This window comes from Cotesia typhae, unplaced genomic scaffold (assembly GCF_013202065.1).
Source record: "Cotesia typhae breed Kobodo isofemale line unplaced genomic scaffold, CoteBio_Ctyphae contig_27, whole genome shotgun sequence".
In the NCBI taxonomy this organism is placed as follows: Eukaryota; Metazoa; Arthropoda; class Insecta; order Hymenoptera; family Braconidae; genus Cotesia; species Cotesia typhae.
In genome coordinates this window covers 721008-738277 of record NW_027423733.1, presented here as the reverse complement: position 1 = coordinate 738277, position 17270 = coordinate 721008, and the positions used below count along the sequence as shown (strand labels likewise).

At 34.4% G+C, this 17270-nt stretch overlaps 1 protein-coding gene across 3 annotated transcripts in view; it reads right to left on the bottom strand.

Moving 5' to 3' along the window:
- LOC141525843 (uncharacterized) overlaps window positions 1-17270 on the bottom strand; it is a 293402-nt gene that overhangs the window by 264303 nt on the left and 11829 nt on the right. The window contains exon 1 of one of the 3 annotated variants that reach the window (XM_074240510.1): window positions 2345-2431. The exons of the other annotated variants lie outside the window; for them this stretch is intronic. The gene's annotated coding sequence lies outside the window, so the exon portion shown is untranslated. Of the gene's footprint in view, window positions 1-2344; window positions 2432-17270 lie in introns of those variants that run through there. 3 annotated transcript variants of the gene reach the window in all.

Below are 17270 nucleotides of genomic sequence, written 5' to 3'. Positions count from 1 at the left end.
GGCTTTATGTCTACTCCAGTCTCTGTCGGGTTAACCTTGGCCTTGATTTCCTTGCGGAGATCGGCGGACGTTCGCACTTCAGCTGGTTAGACCAGCACAGCCTTTGTTTTTATCTTCTTCCTGCTCAGTTTCTTAGAGCCACTCTAACTTGGCTGGTTTTCAGCTTCAGTAGATTGAGCCGCTGGCTTCTGTTCTGTTTCCTTCATCTTTTTTTGCCGAGTCACTTTAATCCAGGTATCGTCCCGGGCTGTCTTTTTCTGGGCTGGATTTTCTCTTGCTGAGGAAAGGCTGGGCGTTGAAAGCTGCCTTTTCTTCCTGTTGTGCTTTCTTTGCAGTGACAATTTCTCAGGAGTGACCAAAAGTGACTGTGGTTTTGTGGTCATCCGAGGAGATGTCTGAGTGGTTGTCGCTGACGTCGTTGGTGATTTATTTGCTAGCCGATATGCCGTACCGATAGACGTAACCAGTTTTCTGATCTCATGATGGAGATTTTTCTTGTCTTTTACGAAGTCGGTTATTCTTCGATCTTGCTACCAAGCCTCTCCATTGGCGACTGTTGGCCGGTGGCGGTCGATGCAGAGTTAATCCTTTCTCTGTAGGTTTGAATAATGACGGGAGCAAAAGGTCCTCCACTTTTTGGAGGAATTTTCATTAGCTGTCCGTATTCTTCCATCGGGCTGTTTTTGTGCTCCCTGTAGCATTCTCAGATAGCGGAGCCATGGGGTCCACTCCGCTTTCCGAATAACGGTCGCTTGATAACGACGAGTTCAGGCCCGTTTGCACGCCTTCCCTCGCCGGTACTGAGGGATCTATCCCCTATATTGTAAGCAAAGTTTAAAATTGTTGAGACATTTCTAAACCATCTTTTTACTAGGTTTTGGTCCATCTCGAGTATTTTATTTTCTCGATACCTGACGTTTTGGGCGTGCAGGCAGGTCGAGCATTCCCCTATTCGCCACATGGGGAGGCGCCCGATGCGGGACCCAGCAAGCCCGACATTAGATGTGTGTGTGTGTGTGTGTGTGTGTGTGTGTGTGTGTGTGTGTGTGTGTGTGTGGCCGAATGTAAACTTCTCATAACTTTTGAAAGGCTCGACCATGCCATTTGAAAAGGCTTGACAAAACTTAGACTTTGAATATGATTTGAATCGAATCAAACCCGTGTGGTTTGAGAAATCTAAAAAAAAACTACAAAAAAAAATTGTCTCTCAAATGTGGTTTTTTTGGAATAACTTTTTAACGACTTTGACCGATCGATTTCAAAAACTAATTAGCTTTCAACATTAAAAAAAACAATTTGATCACCGCCAGTCTGGTCAAAATCGGTTGATTCGTTCGTGAGTTATCGTTGATGAAAAAAAACCAAAAAAAGTGTTTTTTCAGAATAACTCCGAAATTTCGAATCCGATCAAAATAAATTTAAAGATCCTTTATAGGGCTTAAAAACTGCGTCGAATGCTGCCAACCTCGTATAAATCAATTCATGTATTCGAAGGTTATTACGGTTTAAAAATTTGAAAAAAAGTGTTTTATCAAATTTCTATCAGACTTTTGAGCTCGAAAATCTCAAGAACGTACAAAAACTATTTATTTGAGCTCGTAGAGCTTGAAAACGCACAAAAATTGTATTTTCGAGCTCGAAGAGCTCAAGAACGACATAAGTGCAATTTCAAGCGTAGGTATGGAATAGGCGGGTTCTAGTTGCAGCTATGGCCTTTAGGGTCAACCGTTTTTCTAACTTTTTATGTTTTTATTTTAGATAGCTAGGAAGGTTGGAATCGTGGGCATGGTTACGTGCCAATTTTTTGAGACCCCCCTCCCTTCATCAGCTGGTAATTTTTTGAATTCTTCACTTTTTTTATTTTCTTCTGTATTTCAAAATTTCAAATTCAGGCAGTTCAAAAAATAACCTTAAATCCATGCTTCTAGACTAGAGGGGTATCTTTAAGGGAGTATTCCTTAAATGTCGGAAAACTCTAACTTGATTAGATATTATGTAAAATTTGTAGGCATTTGTAGGAATTGAAAAAGTTGTCACATCACAATAGGACAGTCTTTCCTTAAAATTTTTTTAAATGTTGGAGGAGAAATACTTTATCACTTGGATACGATTTGATAAAATTAAATAAATCTTATTTTAACACTCGAAAGATTTTTTCAGCTAACCATTTGTGCAATTCTACGATACATGGATGGAATGACGTTTAAGAATCGGCAATCGAATGAGTTGACTATATATTCAACGTGCAAATTTTTGACAAAGTCACCATTTTTTTTAACAAAACAACTTCAACGTTTTTTAATTCACTATAAACAAAAGTCTTAAAATTCTATAGTTTTCTCACCTGTTAGAAATCGTCGAGTTGAATTCTTATCATACTTATAGGTTTAGAAATATTGAGAACGCAGAGTTGATAAGGATTTCTTTTCTTCTGCATTACGACAATGTTTGTATTAGTCTTTTGCTATCTGCCTTAATAATTTTGTTTTTAACAAGCTTATATGATTACATAAATAAAGGATTGATAACTTGACTGAAAAAAAAACACAGAAAAAAAAATTTAAAGAAAATAGGATAGGCTCTTCACAATGAAAAATTAAGCAAGCGAAGAAAGTGCATGAAATAAGATACACATTTTAAATAAAGCAAGTAAAAAAGATAACAACCAAACATTAAGCGTAATTTCAGTATAAATTCGAATTGAAGATTTGTTTCTTAATTTTTTAACTTCCCGCTAAGAAAATTGAAAATTTTCAAAAATCGGGAAGTTACTGGCTTTACCCGGTCTTGCAAAAATCGAGATTTCATCAGATTTCGACATTTGAAGGTCACAGGAAGCTTTTCTGATTATCCCCACGAGGGTATCACTATGTGTGTGTTTTTTTTGTTTTTTTTTAACTTGCTGCTGAGAAAATTGAAAATTTTCAGAAAATCGGCAAATTATTGGTTTTAGCCCAGTTTTCGAAAATCGAGTTTTCATCAGACCTCGACGTTTTAAGGCCCTAGAAAGTTTCCCTGACTATTTCCGCAGTGATAGACACCGCTATCATTGAAGAATGATGGTCGGTAGTGTGGCATTCTTACCCACTAAGAAAAACTCTTCCCTCTGCCGCTGTGTGTGTGTGTGTGTGTGTGTGTGTGTGTGTGTGTGTGTGTAAGTATGTAAATCTATTATAACTTTTGAACGGTTGAACCGATTTCATCGCGGGTGGTGCCATTCGAAAGGGCTTTGCCAAACTTAGATTTTCTGAAAAATTTGAACCGATTCGGACCGATAGATTTTGAGAAACTTTTTTGAGAAAGTTTTTTTGGAATAACTTTTAAACGGCTTAACCGATCGATTTCAAAAACTAATTGGCTCTTAACCTTGAAAAACCACGTTGATCGCCGCCAATCCAGTCAAAATCGGTTGATTCGTTCGAGAGACATCATGAACGAAAGAAAATCAAAAAAAGTGTTTTTTTAAAAGTTACTTTGAAATTTCTAGTTTGACCATTTGAAACTTGAAAATTTTTTATGAGGCTCAAAAAACTGCGTAGAATGCCGCTAACTGCGTAAAAATCTGTTTATTCATTTAAAAGTTATTGCGGTTTAAAAATCCAAAAAATAGTGTTCTATGAAACTTCTATCAGACTTTTAAGCTCAGAGAGCGCCAAAGCACAGAAGAGATATCTTTTCGAGCTCGAAGAGCTAAAAAAAACGGCCATGTATTAATGGAATTAGCGGGAAGTTGCAAAGATGGCCTTTTGGGTCAACCGTTTTCCGTATTTTCTTTTTTTTTCATATAAAGAAGCGAACAAAAAATCTTTCAAAGACACCGCTATCTTTGGAAGATGATGGTCGATATGGGTGGAATTTTACCCACTAAGAAGAAACTCCTCTCTCCTTCCCCGTAGATGACTAGATCGGAACCGCGTTATTTTATAATTTATAATAATTTATAATATTCAGTTACCGAAAATTCCTACTAAGTAACGGTCCTCCCCTTCCCCCCTTATCCTTTATTTCCCTAATTCCCAAATTTGTCATTAAAGACAGGTAGTACCGAATGGACTGCTTCCAGAAGGACTCTTTTTTTTTGGCTCTTGGCCTATAGTGTTGGCCATAATTCTTGCTAGGCTAGAGACTGTCTTACTGGCTTTCTTGGCTTTCCTGCATGTACTGTCTAGGTGTTCGCGGAAAGATAGTTTCTTATCTATCATTACCCCTAGATAGCATAGCGCCCTCACTGACGTCAGTGGTGTTCCTCCCATGTCCACAGCAAATGGTTTTGGGAAACATTTCTGACGTGTCAGAACGACCATCTCGGTTTTGTGCTTGGTGAGTTTCAGGTGGTGTTTGTCAAGCCAACTCTCGACGGGGTCAATGGTTTCCCTAACAAGTAGTTTGGCCTCTTCTATGCTTTCTACTATTATCGTGGCCGCAACGTCGTCTGCAAATCCCGTTAGTTCTACTTGCTTTGGCAACGGAATTTCTAGGAGCTCGTCATAGTCCGCGTTCCATAGATCGGGCCCCATTATTGAGCCTTGCGGTACGCCAGCTGTTAATGTGTATTCTTGTAGGCCTTCCGTAGTTTCCGCTGTGAGTTTTCTTTCATTAAGGTAGTTGTCGACTAATGCTAGATTCTCTGGCTCCTTATCAAATTTGTGCTCCAGTGTGTCCAAAATATCTTCTCAATTTGCGCTGTTAAAGGTGTCTTTAACGTCTAGTGTGAGGAGAAGACATACTTTACGAGCTTTGAGGCTACCAGACCATGCTTGTTTTGCTGTCTTTACGAATTTCTCGATCGCTCTGACTGTAGAACGGCCTTTCCGGAAGCCATGTTGGTTGGTGGCAAAGCCTCCGGCACGTTCAATGTCGTTACAGAGTCTTCCTTGTATAAGCTTCTCGAGCAGTTTTCCGGCAATATCCAGCATGCAGAGTGGTCTAAACGAGGAAGGTGTTACGGGGGTTCCCTTACCTTTGTCTAAGAGAACCAATCTCTGCCGCTTCCAGACCGCGGGAAACGTGCCAGTTGCCAAGCTTGCATTGTAAGCATGCTAGTTAAGCGTCTTTTTGGCCTGCTTGCACTCTTTTGAATACAAGTCCTGGCTTGGGGAGCGTTTCGCGGCTCTGGTTTCACAGCGACGTAGCTGATAACATATTTTGCGGAATTCTGCTATGTCTGTTGACCACCCGTATGCCGGCCTGTGAAAACTCCGATTTTTCAGCCGCGGCATACAGGCGTCACATGCGGCAGCAATCTCCTTCATCGTATTTAGCGCTGCCTTTTCCTTTAGCGCTGCCCTTTCCGTGCGCGCGTGTGTGTGTGAGTGTGTAAGAATGTAATAGAAGTTTCATAAAACACTATTTTTTTAAATATCAAACAGCAATAACTTTTCAATGAATGAACTGACTCTCAAGTGGTTGGCGGCATTCAACGCACTTTATTAAGCCTCACAAAGAATCTTTGAGTTTGGATTGATCAAACTAAAAATTTTGGAGTACTTCCGGAAAAACACTTTTTTCAGTTTTCTTTCGTTCACAATATCTCTCAAACGCACTGATTTTGACCGAATCAGCTGCAATCGACGTGGTTTTTCAAGGTTAAGAGCTGATTAGTTTTTCAAGATGGTCGATTAAGCCGTTTAAAAGTTATTCCAAAAAATCACTTGAATAAAAAAATTTTTTCACATTTAATATTATTTTCATTATCATCCATAATTCTTAATTATAATATGTATATCAGGAATGTGGACTAGATAGGATCATAATAACAAATTACATTATTATTTCTGCTTGTTAAAATTACATTGTTATTATGATCCTATCTAATCCACATTCCTGATATACATATTATAATTTTTTCACATTTTTTTACGGTTTTGCTGAGATTTCTTGAAATCTATCAGTCCGAATCAGTCCGAATTGTATTCAAAATCTAAATTTGGTCGAATCCTTTCAAATAGCGCCAACTGTGATAAAATCGATCAAACCCTTCGAAAGTTATAGGAGGTTTTCATACTAAAAGTGCAATTTTAAGCGCTTAGATATGGAATTAGCAGGAAGTTACAGGGATGGCCTTTAGGGTCAACTGAATTTGCAGACTTTTTCTCAATGTGGTTATTTTGGAATAACTTTTGAACAGCTCAACCAATTGATCCAAAAAACTAATTAGCTCTTTACATCAAGAAACCACGTTGATCATTGCCAGTCTGGTTAAAATCGGTCGATTCATTCGTGAGTTATCGTTGACGAAAGAAAACCGGAAAAAGTGTTTTTTCGGAATTTCTTTGGAATTTCTAATCCAATCAAGTTGAACTTACAGATTCCTTATGAAGCTTGAAAACTGCATCGAATGCTGCCAACCTCGTAGAAATTAGTTTATTCATTCAAAAGTCATTTCGGTTTGAAAATTTGAAAAATAGTGTTTTATCAAATGTCTATTACACTTCACAGCTCGGAGCTCAAAAGAAAAATTGATTTCAAATTTCACAAAAGAAACTCATTTTTATTGACACAATCAAGCTTTTGTATTGCAAAATTATCTCAGAATACTTATTTTTCCAGGTAATTTGCGAAAGCACGCAAGCCACAATATAGTATTTTTTTAACAGTTCTAAAATTCGCGAATACCCGGGAAAAAATTTTGAAAATCAACGTACGTTGACGTTTGACTAACGCGCTAATTTTTTTTTCCGTATACGGAAAAAAAATATTGCTCTCTGAGCCATACTGTAACAGATATTTATGTCATAAGGCCGTGAAGTGGCGGTTTTCTGACAGTGACGATATTTCGATAGGAGCTTAAGATTTGGGGCGGGAAGGTTTGAAACGCGCGCAGTTTTAACGTCCGAGGTGTAGCTTAACTTTTGAGGGATAGGAGGCAAACAATTACATAAATTAAATTTTATGAAGTTTCACGAGGGCAAAAAACTTAATTTTATATTAATTATCTCTTTATTAATATTTGTTTATAGGGTGGTTGTTATTTTATTAACATTAAGTCCGCTTCATAATAAACTACCAGCAGAGAAATAATTAGCGCTACTCACTAATAACTGTTTGAAATTGACTTAAAATCATTGATCGGTACACTAGAATGTGACTTTTTTTTTACAATCTCTCTCAATTTCGTCTGGGTATACTCAAAAAGTTCGTAAAAAAAAGAAGGGGGTAAAACTTCACGGCCTAGGTCATGAAAAAAAGACGATATGGTAGGGTCTCTAGAAAAGAGTCCCTTTACGGACGCCATCTAGCACTCAAAAGTTGAACTTTTAGAGCGAATATAACAAAAAGGTGTTTTCCATGCTGATGCTCGATGCTGGCTTAGAGCGTCAAATGACGTCACGTTATAAAATTTCGACAGAACCGCCATCGTAAATTAATACAGCGTCAAAGCTAAACATTGTTTAGCTTTCCAAAATTAAAAAATTTTATTGTTTTTTCTCACCGTTTTGAAGCTTGGCGCTCCAACATTTGACGCTGCATTAATTTAAGATGGCGTTCAAGCCGAAATTATACCACGTGACCTGATTTGACGCTCTAAGCCAGCGATGAGCGTCAACATAAAAAAGCACCTTAATGCTACAGTAGCTATCCCCACTCAACCAAGTGTTTGATTGCTACTTGAGCCATCTAGTAGATCGCTTTGACAGAAATACATTAGTTGGCTGAAATAGCTAAACCGAACCGCCGAATGGGAATCTTCCCAGAGCCAATAGCAATAATACTTATAATGATAACTAAACCGAACGGCTGGAAAAGCCAAATGGGATTGTTATATTTGTTTTGTTTATCGTGAATTCACTGATGACTACCCAATAAAATGTTATTTTCTTACCTCCGGACGGAAAGTGTCAACTTTTGTCCTGCAGTGCTAAATGAAAATGCTGCTTTCCGCCTCTGTCGAGGAAAAAAATAGTATACACACCATGGGCAGTAAATAAAAATGCCTCAGATCACATATTTATTGACCTCGGCTTCGGCTCGGACAACAATTACATGTGATCTTAAACATTTATTACTTTATTGCCTTTGATGTGTAATATACTATAATATGATCTCAAAGAAACATCATTTAATTCGAAGATGATAATTTACGTTTTCGATAAAAAAATAGTTGAATTAAATTTGTCTAGACAAATTATTTACATTAAAGTGGAATATAATTAAAACTCAAAACCATTGATAAATCGAAAAATTTAATTTTGACATAGAAATCAGTTAGTTTCTTGATTTATGGAAATTTATTTATTATATGGAGTAATAAATTAATTTTTCTCTTTTTTAATTGTTTAACGTCGCATAAACTACTAAGGTCATAAGTGACTACGATAGGTGATAAACTTTTGAGGTTGGAACTCGATTAATTTTTTGGGTTGAGCAGACTAATACACTCAAATATTCAAAATATTCATTGGTGTACGCCGCCCTGGTTAAAAATACTGATTGAAAAGAATTGAAAACAGGTCACTCCGTGTAAACTGTATATCTATATATACGAACAAAAGAATTGAAATTATTGAAAAAAATTCGAATTTTATCATTTTTAATTCTTTTCAATCAATATTTTCCAACAGGACGAAATCGAACCCGGTCCAATGCTTTGGTAAGCAAGGACCGGATCCGATAGGCTACTGGGCGCCTTAAATTAATTTAATAGTAATGAATAAGCAAAAAATTAGTAGATAGCTTACTTTTCCTTTCATTTTTATACAAATTTAAACTTAGTTAAAATCGAAAAAATTCACAAAAATTGTAGTGAAACAGTTTTTTTTCTAAGTTTTAGGCGTTTTTTTGAATTGTATTTGTATATTATTTATTATTTCTTCAAAAATTGTCAAACTTGTGGTTACAATTATATTTATTAGTGGTAATTATAAATAATGTTGATCAATGTTTTTATTCAAATTATAATTTATAATCATTTATTATGATAATTATCCAAATTTTTTATTGATTTTATGTATATGTCCTTTAATTTAATTTTTTTATCCAATCAAAATTAAACAAATAATTTGAAATTCATCAATTAACAAACTTAATTTTTGAAATGATTATTTATAAATATCATAATATTGAAATCATTACTTGTAAATATTTTTGTTATTTAATTAATACCTATTGGTATGTGTGTGTGTGGTCATGTTGGATGGCGCCTTTAAAAAAATGTAGTTTAGCGATTCTAGCCAACTGAAGTATTGTTACTAGAGCCATCACAGATATGAACAGGCATAAATCTTTTGGTCTGATCAGACATGAAAAATGACCGCTCTCTTCAGAATGATACTTACCTCTGCACCAAATACCTCTTGACCAAATAACTTATCTTAACTTTAGAGTATCTTTCAAACTAGTTCGAGTAATTTGAATTTTATTTATCACATTCTTATAGTTAATAGAGTTCTATACCTAATTTTTTAATCATTAATAATTAATTATGTATTAGAGTAACGTATTTGGGACGGCTATCTATTTTTGTCGCTTCCTTAAGATATAGTTCTATGGACAGTGAAAAAAAATTTCTTCAAAGTTTATTCCGTAATTATAATTTGATTGTTTTCTGTTAAATCAAAATTTTAGTTTTTATTTAAGATGTATAGGAAACTAAGAATTGTGTGTTTTACAATTAAGCAGCCTTTGACTCTACTGCAATAAACCAAGGCGTAGTTTAAGATAATAACAGACACCTTGAAAGGATTTATCGCCTATCGATACTGACATAGTTTGGTATTTGCACACTATCAAACTCAAACTTTTACTAAATAGTCTTGTTTTTCGAGTGTTATTCAATGCAACAGTAAATAATTTTGTGCCATTGCGTCAAAAATCATCGTAAAAAGCATCGTTTTGGCATGGAAAATCAAAAAGTTTATACTTAAGTCGAAATTTTTTAGGAAAGTTGTACATTTAAAATGTATAAAGGGATAGAAACTGATACTTCCTGATACTTCATACGGAACAAATTTATTTAAAAAAGAGAACTGCAGTTTATAGTTCGATAAAATTTTTCTTTCAGGCTGAAAATAACATTTAAGAGGGCTAATCATCCATGAACAGTTCTTATCAGCTAATATATGGAGTTTTAATATTTTTCTAGGCTAGATCATACATGATCAGATATGGTCAGGTATAAACAAGTCTGAGCGTGTTTAACGCTTCAGACATGGCAGACATGAGCAGGCATGGACAAGTATGATCAAGCCTAAGCAAATTTAATGCTTCAGACATGAACAGGCATGAGCAGGTCTGATCAGGATTAATTTCAGACCTGATCATATATAAACAGGCATGGTCTGATCATTTTTTCCCGGGTTGACGGTTTTGGCGATATGGTGAAAGCACGGTTAATTTCTGGTCGTTTCACTGCATAAGATTTGTGTGTGTGTGTGTGTGTGTGTGTGTGTGTGTGTGTGTGTGTGTGTGTGTGTGTGTGTGTGTGTGTGTGTGTGTGTGTGTGTGTGTGTGTGTGTGTGTGTGTGTGTGTGTGTGTGTGTGTGTGTGTGTGTGTGTGTGTGTGTGTGTGTGTGTGTGTGTGTGTGTGTGTGTGTGTGTGTGTGTGTGTGTGTGTGTGTGTGTGTGTGTGTGTGTGTGTGTGTGTGTGTGTGTGTGTGTGTGTGTGTGTGTGTGTGTGTGTGTATGTAAACCTCTCACAACTTTTGAACAGCTTAACCGATTTTATCGCGGTTGACACCATTTAAAAAGGCTTGACTAAACTTAGATATTGACTATGATTTGGACCGATTCGAACAAGTGGATTTTGAGAAATTTCAAGATAACTGCAAAAAAATTTTTTTCATATGTGGTTTTTTTCGAATAACTTTTAAACGGCTTCATTGATCAATTCTAAAAACTGATCAGCTCTTAAGATCAAAAAATCACGTCGATGATTGCCAGTCCGGTCGGAATCGGTTAATTCGTTCGTCAGTTATCGTTAACGAAAAAATTCGAAAAAATCGTTTTTTCGGAATTACTTTGAAATTCCTTGTTCGATCAATTTAAATATAAAGGTTCTTCATGAGGTTTTAAAAACTGCGTTGAATTTTACCAACCACGTAACAATCGGTTCAATCATTCAAACGTTTCTACGGTTTAAAAATTCAGAAAATAGTGATTTATTATTTTAGCAGATTTTTGAGCTCAGAGAACTTATAATTGTTACGTCGAAAACGCGACTAAAATTTAATTATTTTTATCCTAGCCGTTAGGCTAATAGATAAGGATCTGAAGCTTACAGGAAAAATTTTGTGAAATAAATAATAATAAAATATGAATTAAATTTCATAGATATATTTTAAAATTCTAGTACAAATTTCAATTTGGAATAAAAAGAAATACACAAAAACGAAACTTACAATTTTACACTTACTCAATACCTATGTCACCGTTTCTTGTCTGCTTCAGTAACTTAAAAAAAAAGAAATTAAATCGAATCTATTTTAAACAACGTGTACGAAATGAAAAATTTTAAATTGTATAATGAATTGATGAAACTTGGGACTACTCCAAAACTTGACCTTGTGTTGAGGTGGTAAAACTAGAACTGGACTGATTTGAAAAACTTGGAAAACTGAAATCGACAAGACCTTGTGGGCGGTGACATTTTCCTAATTTCTATGTTCCGGGGAAACTCTAGGCCAATTACAATAACACTAAGTGGTCCGAGTTTCCCCTTCTCAAAAAGCCCATCGCTTCGGGTAGCGCACTACTCCTTCCACGTTGTCTCAAGGGCCTTTTGACCCCCTTCTCTTAAATTCTATATTTAACAATTAGAAAAGAATTATTATTAAATTTTTATCTTTTTCACTAATTTAAATTATTAATTAAAATATAATTTCCGATGATCATATCTTATTATTCTACTCACGAGGTATTATTAAATTAGTTAGATAAAAATTAATTTATTTTTTTTTGTTTAGACTTAAACTATAGTTATTTAATTTTTGTTCCTTAAATTATCAACATTTATATTTTTTTTTGTTGATACTAGAATTATCATGACATTCCTTTTAATTTTTTTTTCTTTTATTATTATTTACTTTTTATTCCGCAAGGAAATCGGTGTTGTAAAGATCATATTAAGAAACGGTTTTATAATGAAGATATCAACACTTTCCGAATCCATTCTAATACCAGTGTATTTGAAGTAAATGATTTGGAAAAATTACTTGGGCAGTTAGCTATTGGTACTGATTCGTCCATAATTGATAAAATTGGAGATCACTCGTTTTCAGAAAAACAGTTAGAGGTATTTACGGGTCTAAGCTGGGATGAATTGATAAAACTTAGTGAAATTTTAACGTCAATGAGAAAATCAGTCAATCGTAATGTCTTTCAAGCTCTTGCTGTTTTTTTTATTCAAATTACGTACTGGAAATTCAAACACAGTGATATCTTCCGTTTTTGGCTTAGCTCGAGATAAAATGGTGTCAGACTATTGTGATGAAGTAATATCTTCGTTTGAAAAAGATGTTTTGCCTCACTGTTTTGGAATCCATGCTATCAGCCGGGAAATATTACTCGCCAATACTTAAAATACTGCTAAAAAGTTGTATCAAGTAAGAGATGACCAGTTGATATTCATTTGCGATGGTACATATATTCGTCATCAAAAAAGTACAAATAATGAATATCAGAGGAAATCATATTCTGGTTAAAAGAAAGTCCCTCTGTGCAAACCATTCACGATATGCACTACGAATGGTTTCGTTATAGACATGCTTGGGCCATACACAGCTAATATGAACGATGCTGAAATAATGAAAGTCATTTTAAATGACCCAAATGGTCTGATTAAGTTGCTGAAAAAAGATGACATTATTGTAGTTGATCGTGGTTTTCGGGATGTAATAGCACATTTAGAAGAATCTGGCTTCAAAGTGCTAATGCCTGCCCTTAAAGGAAAACGTAATCAACTGACCACAAATGAATCAAATGAATCCTGTTTCGTTACTAAAGTCCGTTGGGTTGTTGAAGCAGTTCATGGCATAATCAAACAAAAGTATAGGCTTTTAGATCATAAATTGGACAACAAATTGCTTCCAAAGACGAGTGTTTTTTGCAGAATTGCTTGTTTTTTGAACAATGAATTTGGTACGAGACTTGATTCTGATCTCGACCTTTCTGAAAAAATTATTGCTGCCATGAACTCAAAAAAAGACCATGATAATACCTTAGCCTCAGAGGTAGAAACAAATCGTTGGGCAAGAAGAAAAGTTCCTTTTGCAGCAATAACTTCAGATTTATTAACTGATTTTCCTGAATTAACTGAACATGAACTTAAAATTCTTTTTACTGGATCATATCAAATGTCTCAAGCGGTGTCGTACTTAGCTGAAATGATGGATGAAAACGGAATGCTGAAGCTTCATTACTTACTGATCACTCCTAATATTATAAAATTTGAAGTCAAATCTCGACACATTAATTCAAAAACATATCGTTGTTTTATTGAATATCAGCCAGACAAGAATGATATTTCTGGAATAACTCGATATTGTTGTGACTGTGCAAATGGTAGACGTACTGTTGGATGTTGCTCACACATTGCTGCTATTATTTATTATTTATCTTACGCTCGATATTTAGCTAAAATTGTAGAACCTGCTGAGATACTTAGTCGTCTGTTTATCGATGAGAAAATTAGTGTCGTAGTGAATGAAGACAGTGATGAAGACTAATCAAGTTATTGTTTCTATTAAAATTTTTATTTTTGTTGTATCCTAATTCAAAATTATTCCCGGCTGTCTGGAAAAATATAAAATTCACCTCCAAATGTGTTTTGAATTATTTATAGCCTTTTTACATACTTCATGTTCCTGATTTATTATGTTTATCTTTTGAAAAGATAAATTTCTGTTAAAAAAGAAATTTTCTACGTACTTTTTCAAGCAAAAAAAAAATAAAAGTGCGTTACAACGCCGAATTTCAGGAAAAAAATGACTTTTTAATTTTTTTGACATTGTTCCACCACTTCAAAAAATCTGAAAAAATTCCTGAGTGTCGAGGGGTGTAAAATACATGTTCTGACAAATTTTGGTGATTGACATATTTAAAAAACCTTAAAAAAAACAAGATTTGAATTTTCTTTTCTTCATTAAAAATCGACTTTTCGTTGAAAAACGATGATCATACGATATTTTTATGTTTAAGGATCCTAAGAATAAGAAAAAAAATCACCATCGATTAACTCCTAATTTCAGTATAAATGTTACGTCCCGGTTACCCCTCGGGTTTGGATATGATCAGTAGAACAACTAGAGATGGAGATAAGGATGATACGACCTCCAGAGTCGTAAGTAGAAGTTCTCGAACTAACTCCGAAATAACTAACTTCGGTGAATTTAATTAATAAATGGATTTATTTAACTATTTAAAATACACTTTTAATTTGAGTGGTTTGACAACTGCCGTGTAGTACGTAATAGTATTTAACGTGATTTGATTTGATAGTCTCGCGACAAGAATTAATCGAGAAGAGCTTTAAGTTCGTAACTTTGAGATCAAAAAGAGCCTTAAAAAAAGAGAGCCCCGAACTACCCGTGCACCCTACTTATATCTCCTTGTTGAAGGGCCGCGCCCTGAGAGGAGTAGGGCTGCGTATCAGGCCCCGAATGTCCTATTCTCTTGAGTTGATGTGCGTGGCATCTCCGAGTCCCACTCGGATGATCCGCGCTGACTCAACTTCAGAGTCCAGGACACGCAGGCGTTCGTTATCATTATTTATTTAGAACTTTCCTCGAACGTTCTCGAATATACTTATGTACTCGACGCTAGTTGTCTTACAATGAATCATTTTCCATTAACATTCTTCGTGAGAAAATGTTAATGTAAACTTAAAAATATTTTGTTTACTCAGGTGTTGGCTGAGTTTCACTTTTCTTATCATTTTCTATTTCTATATTTAGTATTTAATATTTAACATTTGGAATTCTTTATTTATCATTTAACATTATATTTATAAAAAATGAATATTTATGAAATTATTGTACAATTGTTAGAGTTTAAATTAGCGCGCGTATTTGCTATCAGAGACATCTGCGAATGCAGGTGGGGACGTAACATAAAAATAAAATTAAAATAAAAAAAACAGGTTTTTTTGAAAATCTCGAACGTCGTTTGAGTTAAAGGGTTAAAAATTGGTGTAAATTATTTTTATTTGATGCCAAATCGATCCCCTAAGTGTGAGTCAAAAAAGCCATGGGGGCAGATTTCCCATATTTAACCGGCTATGATCTTTTGTTTGAAAAAAACTTTCAACCGTAAGAGAGGTTATGTCTAATTTTTTTTACGAACATACTCATGCTAAAAAAAATTAACGAAAGCTTGAAAAATACAATCAGTAAAGTGATAAAAGTGTGGCATGATGCCGGAATACCAACTTGCGGGTTTCAATATACGACATGAAAATTGACAAAGATTCTTAATTCCTGGAAGTTGTTGCAGAAAAAACTTTCAACAAAAAAAGTTACCTTCTCAAAAAACGAAAGATACACTTTTCTTATGAAATCTCAATAAATTGTTTGATATTTCCAAAAAAAAAAAATGTAGAAAAATTACTTGATGATGAAGAGAAATTATTCTCAATGTCTCAAAAATCAACAAACCGCTACAGATTTATTGATAGCATTATCCTCGAAAGATCTTCAGAGAGTCATGATGATGGGATGGACATTGATAATCGTGGTAAATGTCAATTTAGCTTTTTCTTTTATAGTTACTTTGATAATAATTGATTTCGAATATAATTATTAACGACAGTTTTTACCTTATAATCTTTTAGATATAAGTCAACCGATGACCGTTAATGCTAATGAGATTTTACCCTCTCCGTCTACGGTTCTTTCATCATTCATTTCAAATCTATCTTCACGTATCGTTTCAAATTTCAAAGATGAATTAAATTGTTTCAGACCGGCTTCTAAAATTGATGTGATAACTTCAGATCTTTGCGCTTCTCTAGACCGTGCAAAGGTTAGTAGCACACTGATAGAAAAACAATCTTGATTCAAGAAACTTTTTTTCTTCAAAATTTGAACTCTTGAAACTAGATATAGATATATTTCTTTCAAGAATTTTTGTGTCTTGGTTCAAGATAGGCGATAACATTGATTCAAGATGTTACCGACTTGTGTTAAGAATGGCTTTTTTTTTTAGTTATTAATTTACGTATTTCCAAGAAATAATTTTTTTTTGGTAAAACAATTAAAGACAATTTAGTTTTCGAAATATACTTTGATGAATTATTTTAAGTTTTTTTAACGATAATGTTATTTTGGTTGAAAAACTAAATGTTTCGATTAAAGATGATATATCTCTTAAGCCAAGAAAATCTAAATCAAGACAAGAAATTCTTAAAGCAAAATAATCATTTGTCTTCCAAAATAAATTCTTAGATCAAGAAAATATCTCTTGAGTTTACATAAATTTTCTATCTGTTCAGGAATGCCACTTTTATCATTGCTAGTACGTTAGCGAGTATTGGAGTCAATGTTGCCGACTATAATTTGGGTCATCGGACAGTTCATCAAAGCCGTATTTATTTTAGAAAAAGTATTGCTGAGGCCTTAAAAAATAATTTTGATATTGATGACCGTTATGTTCTACATTGGAATAGCAAAATTTTTGACTATATGATTGGACCAAAATCTGTAGACAGGCTCCCGATTCCATTATCTGTCTCAGGTGTTGAACAATTGCTCGGCGTCCCGAAAATGGTTAAGGGTGATGCAGAAAGTCAGACCTCGGCAATCATCACTACCTTAAACAAGTGGAAAGTTGATTCTTACATCAAAGCCATGTGCTTTGATACAGCATCTGCTAACACCGGTATATTAATTTGTTCTTATTACTTTTATTTTTTATGAATAATTAAGTAAGCAAAATAACTGGATGTGAAAAAATTAAATTGTTGAAAATAATTTCAAAAATTCCAAAACATTCATTTTTGTTGTGAATTACTCTATGTTAAATTCGATTATTCACTAAAGTCCTGATATTATATTCTATGTAATTTAGTTTCTCATGAATTTATTGTGAGATCCAGTTAATTTTGACATAGATTCTAGTCACTGATTTTTGTTGTTATTTTTCGATCAGGTTAATACAATGGAACATGTGTTCAAATTGAGAGAATTTTACAGCGAGAATCAGTATATCTGCCTTGCTGCCATCATATTCTAAAAGTTGTTTTACGAAGTGTTTTTGAAATTTATTGGTCGGTGAGCTCTGGTCCAAATGTACCGATTTTTTCGAAATTCTTAAAAAACTGGGATGACATTGATCACTCT